Source organism: Chiloscyllium plagiosum, chromosome 10 (genome assembly GCF_004010195.1).
Source record: "Chiloscyllium plagiosum isolate BGI_BamShark_2017 chromosome 10, ASM401019v2, whole genome shotgun sequence".
NCBI lineage: Eukaryota > Metazoa > Chordata > Chondrichthyes > Orectolobiformes > Hemiscylliidae > Chiloscyllium > Chiloscyllium plagiosum.
In genome coordinates this window covers 62572921-62590218 of record NC_057719.1, presented here as the reverse complement: position 1 = coordinate 62590218, position 17298 = coordinate 62572921, and the positions used below count along the sequence as shown (strand labels likewise).

The window sequence follows — 17298 nt, the reverse complement described above, 5'->3', positions numbered from 1 at the left end:
TGACCACAAAAGAAATGATTTTGACCGCAACAAACACACAAATAATAGCCAAACGTGTTTGCCAGCACATTGCAAACTCTTGTCAATTCCTACTGTTATTTGGTCTTTGAGCATTAATGGGGACAGGCTTGTGTTTGCTCAAACTGCTGCTGTTTCTTGGCGCCTGGAACTGCATCTCTATATTCGTAATGGGGAGATTCCAACTCTGTGTGGAAGGAGATGGTTTTCTTCCCTGTCTCCATGTATTACCTCTGCTGGACACCAATCGCTCCAAGAGAAGCAGATGCATCACACAATATTATTTTTGTCAATCGCACCTCTGTGCTGTGGAGGAATGGCAACAGTTGCATGCAGTTTGACAGTTTCACATATGATACTTTTTGCAGTCTCAAGAGAGGTTTTACTTCTTGCGACAAAATTACAGCCTCCATGTAGCACAGCCATGAAAAGCGATGATGATCTTATGTCAAAGGTAGTCAATCAGCACTGATAGCTCCTTTGATGGAGATGGGGGCACCTTGGAATATTATTTTTTAATGCAGACAGAATTAGAAATAAGTCCGATTTGTTCGCATTTGTTTCTAAAGCAAGGGAACCTGCTTTGGGCATTTATTTAAGCTTGCTGATATATTGGTGATGCAAAGCTTAACAATTAGAGGTCTCCAGAGATATTTCTTCCAAATGTCACAAGTTCATTGGGAGTTTTTTTTTTAGAAAAGGTTTGTGCTTCTGGATAAAAATGACATCCAAGCAGAAATGACATTATATCCAAATGCTGATGGCAGTACCCAGTGCTGAACTGCTCCAATTTAAATCTCACCCCCGAGTGCATCAGAAAGGCTTGAGATTAACTGAACATACACCCCCCACCATTGGGATGTGCTGCTCCAGAGCAGTTTATTTTCTGATAATTTAAGACACAATGGAGTAAAATACCAATGGCTAACCACAGTCTTAATCCTTAAATGAGAAAGAAAACTAGCATTTACAGAAACCTTTCATGACCTTACAACATCCTAAATGCCTGACAACTAAGGAAGCACTTTTCGGTAAGTATCATGCTCATAGCAAATGAGGCAGTAATTGGTGCACATTTTAATAATATCAGTTGTAAGATAAATATTGCTAAGGACTCCCATGCTCTATTTCAAAACAGTGCCACAAGTTCTTTTGTATTCACCTTAGATGGTAGAAAGAGCCTGAGCTGGACCTCCAGTGATAAGGCACTGGCGAATCAGTCGAGATGTTGTGTTCCGATCTCTGGAATGGAAGTCTAACCTACAACCATCTAACTCAGCAACAGTGCTACCACTCAGCCAACAGTTAACATTTATTGAATATCCAACTTCAGAAAAAAAAACAAATTTGCTCTGATCCCACAAAGGACAGCTTGAATCCTTGTGTACAGGAGCCAAGTTTACATCAATGCACAAATCAAGAACTATTAATGCAGAGAGTGACAAGTTACTTAGCCAGAGAAAATTGACAAGGAGTTCTGATACTTTCTCAACATTCGTTGTTGATGCCAAAGCATTTTCAGAAAGTGTGTCGAGGCAGTAGATTTTGCACCCTACCTTCTTGTCTGGCTTGGAATTCAGCCCAGGGCTAACATGATGACAAGTCACCAATCTCGCTCACTGTAAGCCATAGAGATCCAATCTGAAATGATTTTGCACAGTCTCATACCAGTTGATAATGCACCGAGTCCCCACAGCAATGAGGAATCAGTGCAAGTCGTCAGCTTGTCCCCTCCAGGCAGGTTGTATTGTTTCCTCCATGTATTTTTTTGCCTTTTTTTCCTTTTTCTTCTTCATTTCTGAGGTTGGAGCGGTGTTGGCAGGATGGTGACTGTGGTGTCAGCAGCATGGATCAGGAATCCTGCCAGCGGTGGGCCATAGCCTGGATTCTTGGTAGTGGCAGAAGGGGATTTGGGGTCTTCAGAGGCATCAGCATCATCATTGCTGTTCCCAGAGTAGGAGTCTTTGAGGCCCATCTTTCAGAGACCTTGCAAAAGCCCCAAAGCCATGCTTGAGATCCCAATTTGAACAGAAGATTAACTTTAATAAGTAATTTCTTTTTATCCCTATTGTAACTCAAAATGGTGCCAGATTGTGGTGACGAAACAGTTTCCACTGCGTCTTCGAGATATGTGACAATAAATTATTCATTCATAAATTGACAGGATCTAACAAACTCATGTAGTCAGAAAATAAAACAAGACCTACATTGCCAGTACAGGGAACTGGGACCCCTTCAATTTTCCATCTGATATAGAAAAGTTCATACTCTTCTGTCGCTAGGTAAAAAGCCTGAAACTTTCCCCATAAAAGCATTGACAATGTATCTACACCACACAGATTACAGCAGCTCAAGAAGGCAGTCCAGCACAATGCTCAACGGCAATTAAGAGCAAAGAAAAATGCTGGCCCAGATAGTGGTGCTCATATCCCATGGACAAATAATGAAAAGAGCAAAAATGTACCAAAACTATAAATGTAGCAGACTTATATTTAAATATAGTTACTCAATGAAATTGACTGTGAATAAATGTCTATCAGTTCATCTCAGAGATAACGTCTGCAGATTTCTATTTGAGGCTTGTACAATTGAATAAGCAGAGCAGGCATGTATGATGAAAGGGCTTTTCTGTGTTTGAAAAGTGATAAATTCAGTAATTTGCCTGGAAGATATAATGCACTGCTAAATTTTCTGTGCAAATCATTTCTATTTATATAACTATTTCTGTATAACTGGCAATATTCCAGAATGAAAAACAAACAAATGCAACAGTGAAAATGATCTAAAAGAAAATTTAAAGTAACAGTTCTCACCGGAACACACATTGCTTAGTTGCAGGTTCCTGTCCTACAATCTGGGCGATAATTTTAACCAAAAGAATAACACTGCCTTCAGTTTTTAAACTCTTTTTTAAGTTGACACTTTTTGGTTTGATTTCAAGTTCTTACAGAAACACTCGGATGTTCAGTCACAGGTAAAACATTCATTATCAATCATATGTGCCCTTCGACATTGGAGTATGTTTATATTCCCAATTCACAGTATTAGACAGGTTCTGGGTTGATGAAATCCAGGCTTACCTCCACACAGCTGCGAGGAAAACCAAGCTGCAGCTTTTCTGTCAAGGCTGGACTGTCAATTTCCTAAGGGAAGCAAAATAAATGTTGAGAGTCTGTCCCGTTTGTGTGAAAACATTGATGATTCCCATTCCTGTGAGAAAGCAGAAACTCGGTCTTTGAAAGGTACCTTTTCAGTGATCAAAGAACCTTCGCTTGAGGGCTTCCAGGGAATATAAAGTTGCATTGCGTTTTTAAAAAAAAACAGTTCAATAAATGTTTGAGCAGGGCTGGCCATGCAGTGAAAGTCACTCTTTGGTGAATTCCACTGCATGAGCGCAAGGGATAATGGCAATCATGTGGAAAATGCAATTCACTCATCTCTATTTTTTCAGACTGCACAATCCTATGATGAGGAATTCAAGCCCTTTGGTAAAGTTTAAATCTAGAGACAAATTCTTTTCTTGATAATAGATTTTTCACAGGCTCAGTTTTATGCAACTCTTCCTTCCTCCCACCTACCTACCATCTACACCAGTGTCCAGCAACACCTTTTATACTGTATATGAGCGAAAATATTATTCAACCAGTACCCTCCATGTACTCACCTTAATGATACAATTTACTTAACATTTATAATCTTTTCATTCTGTTATGACGTATCAATAGTCTACTTGTTTAGAACCAAAGATGTTTTTTGGAACTTGCCTCCATCCTAAGGTCAGAAGTGTGAATACTGACTGATGAATGTGAAACGTTCAGCAACATTCACAGCTCCTGAGATAATGAAGCAGTCCACATCAAAATGCAGCCAGACCCAGGAAATATCCAGGCTTGGCCTGATGTGGTATTGTGGGGAACATTTAACATTGCATGATGGGAAAAAAATTAGTCAACTTTCAAGTTATAATTCAGTAAGTTAAAAGGACAGTGGCAAAAGGTCAGGAAAGGCTTTCAGGACCAATCTGAATATAAACAAATTCCATAAGTTTGATAAAATTTCAGTAATCTTCTTAACAGCTTCCTGTATATTTCGAACTGCAGATTTTAGCTGTAAAACAGAAACAGAGCTATGGAATGACGCAAATGATTAATTTTTTAAGGACTAAGATTCAGTGTTACAGGTGACATACATTTCATGATAATCTGTAAATTCCTCAGTATATTTTAAAGTACATAATGTACACCTTTCATTTGTAAAGGCACAAAACTTGGAAGGGAAATATTGAATTATTTGGATCTCTGTGGCAAGTTTCAGTCACACTGTGGCAGTATTTACAATAAAGGCTGATTATTGTCAGTTCAATTGATTTTTTTTTGAGTATTGTTGATTTGTTTTGCTCTCACAGATCCCTGCTAATTAAATTCCGTTTTGACACTGACAAATGGGAACTGCGATTTTAAGCCACTTGAGTGCTAGGCAATGATTATCTCTAACAAAAGTGAATCTAACTACTGACACTTGAGGTTTAGTGGCATTGCCATTGAATGCTGAGGAGCAGGAAAATCGACGTTTCAGGCAAAAATGGTCCTTGGATGCTGCCTGACATGCTGTGCTTTTCCAACACCGCTCTAATCCAGACTCAGATCACCAGCATCTGCAGTACTCACTTTTGTCTCAACAAGGATAGGTCAGAGATTAGGAATCCTGCAGTGTGTATCCTTACTCTTGACTCCCCAAAACCTGTGCATCATCTACAAGGCACATGTCAGCAGCAGATAAAATGCTCTCCATTTGCCTGGATGGATGCAGGTCCAACAACACTCAAGAATCTTGGTGCTAGCCAGAACAAAGCAGCCTGCTTGACTGGCATCCAATCCACAAATATTCACTGCTTTCACCACCAATGCATCGCCACAGCACTGTGTATCACCTACAAGATAAACAGCAGAAATTCACCACCTCCAACCTTTGACAGCACCTTCCAAACCCATGAGCACAATCATTTGAAGTACAATGGCAGCAGGGACATGGGAACAGCACCACTTGCAAGTTCTCCTCCATGTCACTCACCATCCTGATTTGGAAATATATCAATGTTTCTCCAATGGGTCAAAATCCTGGAACTCCCTCTCTGACAGCATTGTGGGTCAACCCACATGGTCTGCAGACATTCAAGGAGGAAGCTTACCACCACTACTTACTTGAGGGATAGGCAATAAACACTGAACCCAGCCACTGATAGCCATATCCTGAGAGAATTTATTTTTAAAAAATAGTAGCATGCTTCAATATTATGAATGCTGTCAACATGTTTATGGTCTGCACACCAGAGCCAGGAGCAAAATTGTCAATGAATAGCCCTATTATTCACGAGGCACCCTTCACTGTGTTGTGGCAAGTGCAATTTAGAATAGCGCTGTCTGACATGATCCATCACCTACATTGACAAACCAACTGGAATTTGAGGGAACAGAGTTCCTGTTGCTGTGAAATACATCAGCAATGATAAGTAGCCCCCATATTGCAGCGCGCATACACTCTCAGCACGGTGGCTCAGTGGTTAGCACTGCTGCCTCACAGCACCAGGGTTCCAGGTTCAATTCTAGCTCTTGAGCAGACCGTCTGTGTGGAGTTTGCACATTCTCCCAGTGTCTGTGTGGGTTTCCTCCGGGTGCTCTGGTTTCCTCCCACAGACCAAAGATGTTCAGGCCATGCTAAATTGCCCATAGCGTTAGGTGCATTAGTCAAAGGAGATGAGTCTGGGTGGGTTACTCTTCGGAGGGTCGGTGTGGACTGGTTGGGCCGAACGGCCTGTTTCCACACTGTAGGGAATCTAATCTCACCGGCATTCTGATTATGGGCAACATGGAACCACAGGAAAGAAGAAACTATGTGCACGTGTCTTGGAATACAAAATATCGGTGACTTCCCTCATGCAACACGGGAAATGTTAAGATTGTCAACTGCTATCAGGAAGGACCTAAATACCTAAAAGTTCATGGTCAACACCATCTTCACATAGATTGGCAATATCAACCATGTTGTGCTTTGAGTTTGCATTTGTGGCTACAGTGGGTGGCAGGTGTCAGTGTGTAAACACTTTGTGACCTATAGATATTTCATCTATTGTTCCCTGAAGGGATTCATGCAGGACAATCATTCCAGAGAATCCCGACTGAAAATTACCTCCACCTTCCTCTTCCATTGGAATGTCCAGTGTCCTTTCAGCTCATTCTATTAGTCAAAGGAATGCATCTGACAATTCCCATGGCATTGTTACATGTACCAGAATATTTTCAACAAAGTCCTTTAGCACTGGCCACTTCACTCCCTGTAGGCACTAACAGACAGTGAAAGACAAGGAACACTTTTAGACACAGCCAGTATCTGATCTTTAAGTGGCGTTGGTGCTTACAATTTTTGAACATCAGGTTCAGCTGTGCAAGGATGAAACTGTGAACTCCAAAATGTTAACCCTGTAGTCAAAATCAGCTTTACGCACAAATCTGCATGGTCTACATAATTCCAGCACATGTAATTGTGTCTTCAGTAAAACTGCATCCAGTAAGGCTATTGCTAGCAATATGCTTGCATATACCAGAGATGACATCTTGAAGCCAAACTTGTTGCACCAAAAACTGATTATAATAATATATACTACTACTTCCTGTGAACTTATTGCACAATTCACTTATTTCCAAAAATGAGTTCCTTACACTCTTCTTCCATAGCCTTCTGTTTCTGAAGAATTCTTGCCATTGACATGATGCCACCTCCAACTTCTTTTCTCTTACTGGATATTTTTTAAGACTGCTGCTGCTACTGGTCTTTCTTTCCTCTGAGTAACCTGCTTCCCTCTCTGAAAGAAACTTTTACACTCAATATCCTTCTGGATAGCTCTGTCTTTCTAAAAACTCTCATTCTGTCTCTGTCTCTACGTTATAGTACTCCTTTTCTGAGGGAATAGTTCAATTATTTTTCTTTCATCCAGCCCTTGTTTCTGACACTGAATAATTCACCTCAAGGGTTTAAAGCATGCAGAAGAATACGTTGAAATGCAGGTAAACAAATCTCCAAACAATCTATGAGAACTTGCAGAACTCAAAAATGCCCATTTTCGTAACACCTGAAGCACAGAAATGCAAATCAATTTTAAAGCTGTACATGATTCTTCTCACTTTAAAACTCAGATTTCCAAATCTTCATCACAATAACTCATTCCACCTGTTTTTACAAATGTTCTATGTATATCCATGTCTTATTAATAACTCCTTACCAATACTTCATTTATTCTTTGCAGTTTTTACCATATTCAATCCAATCTTCTGGTCTGCCATCCATCTTTGCACAACTAATTACTTTAAGTTGGATATTAAGTTAATGATTTCAGTTTCCAATAGTTGGTGGGTTTTTGTGATGAAGATGTTCATTTAACAAGGTTATGCAGTCCTTGGTTTCTGTTTCCAGAAATGTTATGAACAATACTGACTCTGAAAAGTCTGGGGTGTTGGGTTTTAGGGCCAATTTGATAATAGCTAACAGATACTGCCTCAGGAAGAGGCTTTCAAATTTAAAGAAAACACTTACACAATGAAAGGGGTTCTCTCAGTTCAGTTTTACTCTGTTTTTTTTAAAAGCAGTAGTGTGAAGAAAGGCTGCTGGACCCACAGAAGCAGATGCAGGCTGGTACTCTCACTCTGACTTCTATCTTGTGAGAACTTGTATTTGATTTTTCCTTTTGGGCCAAGGGGCATTTATGGGGATTGTTGCAAGTATTTGGAACAGCATCATTAAGTTAGGATGATCTGTGGGTTTTCAGAGAGGTTAAGTTAGTCGGTATTCAGTTTTCTGTTTGTGTTTCATTCAGTAATGTTGTAAATAAACTCTGTTTTGCTTAAAACAAAGTGGTTGAACCAGTTGCATCACTCCTGGAATATCCACTGCTTAAAACGAGTAAAGTTAGGGTCTGGGCTACCTTCTTGAAATGTTTTGAGAGGGTGTGGCCTGGTCTACAACAGTCTTCCCATTGAAATTTTACTTTCTCATTGGAATGTATCCATTCTGTGTATTCTGAAGAATCCATCTAAAGGTCTACCACTGCATCTTTAATCATCCATCCCTGAACCTAATTGACTAGTTCAGTTTACCTTGCTCTATTCTGAATGCCCTCATAATTGTCCTTATTTAAGTTAAAAACACCGGTGTTGGACTTAATCTTCTCTGCATCAAACTGAATGTAAAATTCAATGATTAATATCATGTGTGGGCAACTTCACTATGAGAATTGATTAATAATCAATCTTGTTACAGAACACCAGGATTAATATAGCCTGCTGTCTGGTCAGCTCCAGAATGCACTGTTCTAAAAGACTGCCCCATAATTTTTTTATGAATTCCTCATTTGAGCTATGTTTGATTACCTGATTATTTATGCTACATGGACATTAACATCTCCCATGATTAACGTTGTACTTTCTGGCAAGTTCTCTTTTTTTTACTTCATCCTGCAATGCAGTTAGTATAAGGGAGAGTCCACACCACTCCTGCAAGTGACTTCTTGCCTTTATCTTTTATCATCTCTATCACATCGACATTCCTGAATTTAGATCATCTCTCTCTATTGTGTCTTTAATGCCATCATTTGTGAACAGATTCACCCCTTCAACATTTCCATGATTCCTTACCCTCCAAAATGCTTTAATATTCAAGCTCCAATCCTTGTTATCCTGCAGCTATATCTTTTGACTTACTTATTTCTATTTGTTTTCTTAGTCCATTTCCTCAAATTCTATGTGCAGTCACATTGGCAGAATCTTTAGCTTAGTATTTTTACGAACGTAACTTCTAGACTTACTTTTTGAGTTACCCGACTTGCTGTTCCTTTGTGTCTTGGCTCGTTTCTCACTTCTTATATTAATAGCTTTCGCCTTGCCTTGCCTCTACTGTAGATTTATCATGTTTTGTTAATTAAATCTTCTGCCCCCATTATTTTGTCTGAAATATTCTCAACTGGAACTCACCAGTTTGAGCACAGTTCACAAGTCTACAGCACCAGTGAAAAGGAAGGAGGGAAGGTGATCTCCAATTTTCCCAAACACGGTGCTATACCTTGGAGGTAGGGATCTCTCAGTAGCCGTAAGGTTTACATATAAAATGCCCTTTTAAAATATCAGGTAATAAGGTTTGAGGGGGCCATCAGCAGTTCTTCATGGGAAGCACTCTCGCTTCAGAATCAAAAAGGTTAAAGGGCATGATTCCCACAGCAGAGGCTTCAGCACACGATCTATGCTGGCAGTCCAGAATGATACTTTCAGATGAGAGGCTAATCTGTCTTCTCAGGAGGATGCAAACAATTCCGCGATACGTTCTCAAAGAAGAGGAAGCAAGTTTTCCTTGGTGCCACTATTCGTTTCTCAAGCAACATCACCAAAACAGATCATCAACTCATTATGACATTACTGTCTGAGAGAGCTCGCTGCTTACATCTCTTATGTTACAGTAGCAGCCTCACTTCAAAAGCACCTCTCTGGCTGTAAACAATTGGGACACCCTGCAGTTGTGAATACTTCTACAGAAATACGAGTCTTTTCGTCGTCTTGTTGCATGATACCGACGGCCAACCTATTGCTGCAAGTAATCCACAAATAAACAACATGATGTCCTGACCCATCACTGAGCAGTAAGGCAGAAAATCCACAAATGTGATGTGAAAATGAAGCTGGCTGAAGCCTGCATCTTTAAGCTGCCACCACAAATAAACACCACAACATTATTGACTTAAGTAATAAATGCTGCACAATTTGATTTGGTCAAAAGTGATTGGAACATGTTTAAAATGGTAAAGTGGAATTTAAACAGGCTTGAAACATCTTTGAGAAAGAAAAAGAGCAACAGTCTGGTTCCGGGGGAGGTGCTCAGATGTGTGTTACAAGACAGGATTACCCCTTAGGTTATGATCATTTTGAAAAGCCACTAATTTGCTTTTATGTTGCATAACTTAATTTTCATCCTCTGGGTACATTTGCTTCTACTTCTTACACCTTGCCTGGACATCATTCTGGGAGTTACAGCATGTGTGCTGCATTACAAACAAGAATGTTTAATCACATTTCCACTATGTCAATGCAATAAGCAATTCAGCTTTTGGATGACTCAACTCACCTTGCCCATCTATTTCCTTCAAAGAAATTATCAGCTCCAAAAGGCAGAGCATTTTCTTGCCTTAGGTACAGTTCTGCAGACCTTTTGACCCTGTTACAATATTAACTCTTGCTCTACGTACCAGTAGGTCCTAGCCCTCCCACAGGCTAGTTTCATTATTTTTCTTAGTCACCAATTAATTAACTGGCTCCCATAGTCTCCACTTGATCTACTGCCAGCCTAACCTTGAAAAAGCTGACTAACCTTGCTCAGGCAGGCTTTTCTCACAAATGTTTAAGTTGCTGTTCCCAAGGATGAAACTATTTGTGGCTCATTCAAATTATACAGATTCACAGCATACATTATTTTTGCAGCTCCATCAACGTGGTACAAGTAACTGAGCTCATTTTTTTTAAGATGATACAATCAAATCATCACTTTATTTGGTTTGAAGCATACATATGATAACGTTACAATGTTCATGATCACAATGTTAGGCACAGACTTCCTGCTGCCTAGTCCTTGTGTGCACATCTTGTTTTATGCTGTCATCAATGACACAGCCCCGCTTCTCTCACTTCCTGTTTCCACACTATTTTTCAGGTCCCTGATGCCCATTTCCACTGCAATGGACTCCTTCAGCTGTCTCTTTTTTGGGAGAAAGTGAGGACTGCAGATGCTGGAGATCAGAGTCGAGTGTGGTGCTGATGAAGAGCTCTTGCCCGAAACGTTCCTCGGATGCTGCCTGACCTGCTGTCTCTCTTCTTGGTTCAATCTTGCTTTGGTCCTGCTTCCAACATCATTCTCAATCCCGAGGTTGATCTTCTTTGCTGTTGTCCCCATTCCTATTTTTAAAATCCCTATTGCTTGTTTTCCTTAAGCCATAAATGCACAGGTATGATGCAGCACTTCAATATGTAAATTGCCGTTTCCAAGTTTTTTATTCAATGAATCTTTTATTTAATGACACAGCCGGATTCTGAAGAAGTATCATTCTCAAGACATTGAGCTCCACATCACAGTAGCTTCACTGAAACATGATCCTAGTGTCCCAGAACGATGAACAGAACACCTTTCAGTACCATCCACCATCATTCTCACTGGCAGGAGAAATCCATCGGAGGCAGAAGAATAGATATATACTGTTGGCCCAACTAGACCTCACAAGGTTTCATCACATCAGGTCAGACATGAACATAGAGACAGCCTGATTGTCACCTAGTGGGCGGCACGGTGGCACAGTGGTTAGCACTGCTGCCTCACAGCGCCTGAGACCCGGGTTCAATTCCAGCCTCAGGCGACTGACTGTGTGGAGTTTGCACGTTCTCCCAGTGTCTGCGTGGGTTTCCTCCGGGTGCTCCGGTTTCCTCCCACAGTCCAAAAGAAGTGCAGGTAAGGTGAATTGGCCATGCTAAATTGCCCGTAGTGTTAGGTAAGGGGTAAATGTAGGGGTATGGGTGGGTTGCGCTTCGGCAGGGCGGTGTGGACTTGTTGGGCTGAAGGGCCTGTTTCCATGCTGTAAGTAATCTAATCTATTATACTCCCTCAGCTGATGACTCACACTGTTCACTTTGATTACTACAAATTGGAAACAGCACTGAAGTTACTAAAGACACCAAATATTTTCGAGATGGGATACATCACATCCAGCACAGAGTTACTTTGTGGCACTACCACCAAGCAGTCCAGCCTTGATGAATAAAATTGCTAGACTGGGCCCAGAGCAGGTGGCGAGAGAACCAATATAAGGGAAATTGCTGCCTAATTTAATCCTCACCAATCTACTTACTTTAGATTAGATTAGATTCCCTAGAGTGTGGAAACAGGCCCTTCGACCCAACAAGTCCAGACCGACCCTCCGAAAAGTAACCCACCTCCCCTCCTCTGACTAATGGGTCTAACAACTATGGACAATTTAGCATAGCCAATTCACCTGACCTGCACATCTTTGGAATGTGGGAGGAAACTGGAGCACCCAGAAGAAACCCATGCAGACACGGGGAAAATGTGCAAACTCCACACAGACTGTCGCCCAAGGCTGGAATCGAACCTGGGACCCTGGCAGTGTGAGGCAGCAGTGCTAACCACTGAGCCGCCGATTCATCTATCAATGAATGACTGACAAGAGTAATCCCTGTACAGGCCTTGTGGGAAGTTCTGCCCTCGCACTGCGGTGATCTTCTATCATGTTGTACTACCACCCATGTTAATGGAGTAGATTGAATTCAGATCTAGCAACTAAAAACTGGGATCCACAAGGGACTGTGAGAGACAGCAGCAGAATTGGATTCCATCACCATCTGTCACGTTAGGCCCGAAACATCCTTCACTCTGCCTAAGTTGAATGAAGTGTGTAGGAGAGCATGTCAGAAGCAATATCTGGTTACAGTAAACATGAGCAATCAGGTTGGTGCAAGTGCAATACAGGGGAACCTCGATTATCCGAACAATATGGGCAAGAGTATTGGGACCTTGAAAACTTGTCCAGATAATCTGAAATTCGAATAATCGAATGCCAAATAAATGAGGTTCCTCTGTACAGGACCACATTTATGCTGAACCACAGAAACAGCATTCCACGGATGGATTTTAATAATCTGTCAACCAATATACCAGGTGAAAACTCTATAGTTATGCCACTTAAAAGTTCAGAATGCTGCTGAGCAATTGAACAAGTAATAGTAGAAGGACAGTGCCAGGGACCCAGGTTCAATTCCTGCCTTGGGCAACTGTGTGGAGTTTGCACATTCTCCCAGTGTCTACGTGGGTTTCCCCTGGGTGCTCCAGTTTCCTCCCACAGTCCAAAGATGTGCAGATCAGGTGAATTGGCCATGCTAAATTGCCCGTAGTTTTAGGCGCAGCGGTAAATGTAGGGGAATGGGTCTGGGTGGATTGCTCTTCGGAGGGTCGGTGTGGACTTGTTGGGTCGAAGGACCTGTTTCCACACTATAGGTAATCTAATCTAATATCCCCATCTTGAATGATGGCAGAATGCAGCACTGGTGTTCAAGACAAGGTTGAAGTACTCACAGCCATCTTCCTGGACAAGATAGAGGAATTGATGATCCATTTCGGTGTTGTACTGAGGTCACAACTATAACAGACTGAACCAATTTAATTTACTCCTCAGCATATCCAAAAATGGTGGAGTATGCTTGATACACAAACATATGGGACAGACAACATCCCAGCTGTAGTAATGAAGATATATTCCTCAGGAGGTTGCCACACCTCTCATGGAGCTGTTCCCAGACAACAACAAAACTTAATGTGCATAATTGCCCAGGGATATGCTTTCCACAGAGGGCTGTAAACATCCACCCGAGCCAATTGCTGATCTAATCAATCTACTCTTAATCATCAGCAAAGTGACAGAAGGTGCTATTGACAGTTCTATCAATATGCAATTATAGGCATTTAAAATATACACACCAATACTCAATTTTGAATGTGCCAGGTAATTCAACTTCAGGCTTCACCCCAGCCTGTACAAACTGTCGACAGAAGAACTGAATTCAAGAAATGCTCCCTTGACATGAAGGCAGCATTTAACCAAACGTGACACCAAGCAACCCAAGCAAAACTGAAGAGGATTGGGGAAACTGAACATTGCTGGAGTTGGAGTTAACATAGATATTTTTAATAACTTGTTTTGAGATATTAAAATACACCTCTGGGACTTGAACACAAACCTTTGCATAGCTAACATAGTTCCCCCAGGCCCAATCACCTTAAGCTTCATCAATGACCTTCCATCTGTCATTAAGTCAGAAGTGGCATGTTCATTAAATGATTGCTCAATATTTAGCAGCATCCACAACTCCTCAGATAATGACTTATCAGCATCAGACTGGTAAGTAGCTAATTGCAACAAATTACAATAATTCCAGGCAAAACCACCTCAAACAATAAAAATAACGACAATGTTAAAATCAATAAATCTTCCACCATCAATACAGTTCGTCTTCTACAATGTAATAGTTGCGTTCTTGTGCAACTCCATGTTATAGAAAGATCATGTTTTAGAAACATTAAAGAGTTGGAGCTATAATCATTTTAAAAGTTCATGCTTAAGAAATAATATCCCCAATTTGTCAATCACGGTACAGCAAATTGGCATTAACAAAACGCGTGTTGTAGCAGATCAGCCTCTCTCCTGGGAGTTATCATTGCATAGAAATTTAAGTGGACCTGTCTGTAAACCTGTGGCTGGAGGGGCTGATCAGAGGCTGGGAATTCTGAAAGGAATAACTCATCTCCTGACTGCCCAAAGCTTATTTACCAATGACAAGGCACAAGTCAGGAATGTGAGGGAATACTCCCCACTTGTCTGGTTAAGCTCAGCTCCAACAAGGCAATAAGTTTATCACGGACCAGGGCAAAGTAGCCAACTTGATTGGCACTGCATTCACAATCTTTAGCATTTACTTCTCCCATCACAATGCACAGTAGCAGCACTCTGTACCATCTAGAAGATGCACTGTGTCAGAGAACACATCTGTTTCTTTTTTTGCAACTAGAAGATGAAATCAAAGTTGGACTACTTAACAACTGAAATACCAGTAGAGTTTTGTATCTTGAAAAGAAAGTGCTTCATATTTTTGAGCTGTGTAATGCAATGTTTCTTTGAAGTATTAACAGGGAGAATGAGAGACTGAGCAGCACCAAATGTCTTTTGAGTTAAAGACATTCTGCCTGATGATACTCCTCAAATTAGTTAAACTGTAAAGTTGTAAATACCAGGGCAGCAGAGAAAGTATTATCCAGACTCTGAAAGATCCATCTCTCCCTTGTGCTGTCACTTGCTCCATGTGGGGAGCAACACAGAAAAGTCAAAAATGCTCAAAAGAAAGAATCCTAACACTACAACTTGGGTCCATCTGATTTACTGTCAACTCGAAGAACAACTATGAGACTACAAACATTAGCTTGCTATCAATGCAAATAATCAAAAAAGGCTGAGACATAACTAAACCCACCTTTGAAATGTGAACTTGTGATTTTGGAATTATATTCATCTTATCTATAACTTGTTTCTTTACTTTTAGTACTGCTATCTTTTATCTGTCTAAAACATGAATAAGTGCTGGTATGTTTGGGGACTTTGAATTTGAGTATAATTTAAGTAGCATAGCAATAAATTATAAATCCTTCCCTACTTTTCTGTCAGATTTTTGAGTGTTAAAATACAGAAACATTTTTGCGGTTAATGATGAAACTAGGTGGGAATTGCTTTTGTCCTGAATAGCAGTCAGATAGTCAGTCAAATTGGTCACCACAGTACTTTCATTGGGATTGATCCATTTTGGGATGGTTTGTGAAAAAGGGCATGATTATTGTTGTAATCTTCCCAGCAAAGTCATAACAACTGCAACAATTATCCAAGGTTCTGAGGCTTCTTTAACAGCAGCTAGCACAACCTCGATCACCTCGAAGGGCAAGGGCAGCAAACACATTGGAACACCATTGTCTGTCAGTTCCCCTCCAAGCCAACTATCATCTTGACTTAAAAACATAGTTTTGATTATGACTTCAAACCCACATGGTCTCCAATACTCATCTCACAGGTTTAAGAAAGCAACTCACCAAAGCTTACAAAATGTGAGATGAGCAACAAATACTGGTCTTGCTAGCAGTGTCCATATCCTGTTGTTGAATATGCTTTTCTGAAATGGATTGTATCTGGTAGCTGCATATACACATAGATACGCTTGGATCTGATTTTGTTCCATTATGTCTTGCTTGCATTGTAGTCTTAGAATTTATGATATTGCTAACCAAATTAAACAGAGAGGTCGCTGAACATGCTTGGATACATCTACCATCCTCCTTTAAATTGGAGGATGGATTCATGGTGTAAAAATGAAATTTAAATGCATAGAAGGCCCTAAGATTTTTTCTTCCACAAGCCATTGCAAAAAGCATGGGAAATTCAGGAGAAACAAGGAACTATTAACATTATATTCAGAGAATGACTGTATGGGTTGCAAAAGGGTGAGGAATTCCTCTCTGTCTGTCTGCTTTCCCTCTTTGTTGGCCCACACTCTCCCTCAGACACACTTTTTTCCAAAGAGAGTCCATTCGACTATTCCGGGTATTCTCCTTCAACTTGGACAACTGATGACGTTGATAGCAGAGAATCCCTCAGCTCCTTTGTTTGGTGCCATTTACTGCTAGAAATCAGAGTAAAGTGTGTTGTAATATCTTTACAACATAATTGGAGATAGCCAAAAAAGCACAGGATTCAGCCCAGTGTATCAGAGTTCCATCAGATATTTTTGGAAGATTTTTCACTGCGAGACCTAATGAGATTTCTCACCCTGGTTGTAGGTTTGCTCGCTGAGCTGGGAGGTCCATTTCCAGACGTTTCGTCACTATTAGGTAACATCTTCAGTGGGCCTCAGGCAAAGCAATGTATATGATTCCTGCTTACTATTTATATGATTGGGTTTCTTTGGGTTGGTGATGTCATTTCCTGTGGTGATGACCGGATGTTACCCAGTTACCTAGTAGGGTGATGAAATGTCTAGAAATGAACCTCCCAGCTCAGGGAGCCAAACCTACATCCAGAATCTCAACTTGAGCTGCAAGTCTTCTCAAAACTCGCTATTTCTCATTCTATTTTACCAAACTTGCATTATTAATCGCAGAACTCATCTCATTTTACCACACCCCATCCCCACAATGTGTCATCCAGTGGATATCTGCTTAAACACGGTATGCCTGGCGAAGGTGCCACTTTGAAAGGTTGCCGTGCACTCAGGATACCTGTGAAGCTCAGCGCTATCTCCCATCAACATAGAAATGGCACATTGCCAACACGGTTGACCCACCCTTGCACATATTTCTCAGGCAGTATTCAATATTCAGTATTCAATTTGCAGATTATATGAAGATAGGTGGAGTTGTGGGTAGTGAGGAGGGCTGTTGTCGGCTGCAAAGAGACTTAGATATGATGCAGAGCTGGGCTGAGGAGTGGCAGATGGAGTTCAACCCTGTCAACTGTGAGGTTGTCCATTTTGGAAGGACAAATAAGAATGCGGAATACAACCCTGTCAACTGTGAGGTTGTCCATTTTGGAAGGACAAATAAGAATGCGCAATACAGGGTTAACGGTAGGGTTCTTAGTGAGGTGGAGGA

At 40.8% G+C, this 17298-nt stretch overlaps 1 protein-coding gene across 13 annotated transcripts in view; it reads right to left on the bottom strand.

Moving 5' to 3' along the window:
• The window catches only part of LOC122553704 (alpha-(1,6)-fucosyltransferase), a 747121-nt gene that overhangs the window by 286546 nt on the left and 443277 nt on the right, over window positions 1-17298 (bottom strand). For 11 of the 13 annotated variants that reach the window (XR_006312793.1, XM_043697917.1, XM_043697905.1 and 8 more), the window contains one exon: window positions 3099-3161. The exons of the other annotated variants lie outside the window; for them this stretch is intronic. The gene's annotated coding sequence lies outside the window, so the exon portion shown is untranslated. The remainder of the gene's footprint in view (window positions 1-3098; window positions 3162-17298) is intronic. 13 annotated transcript variants of the gene reach the window in all.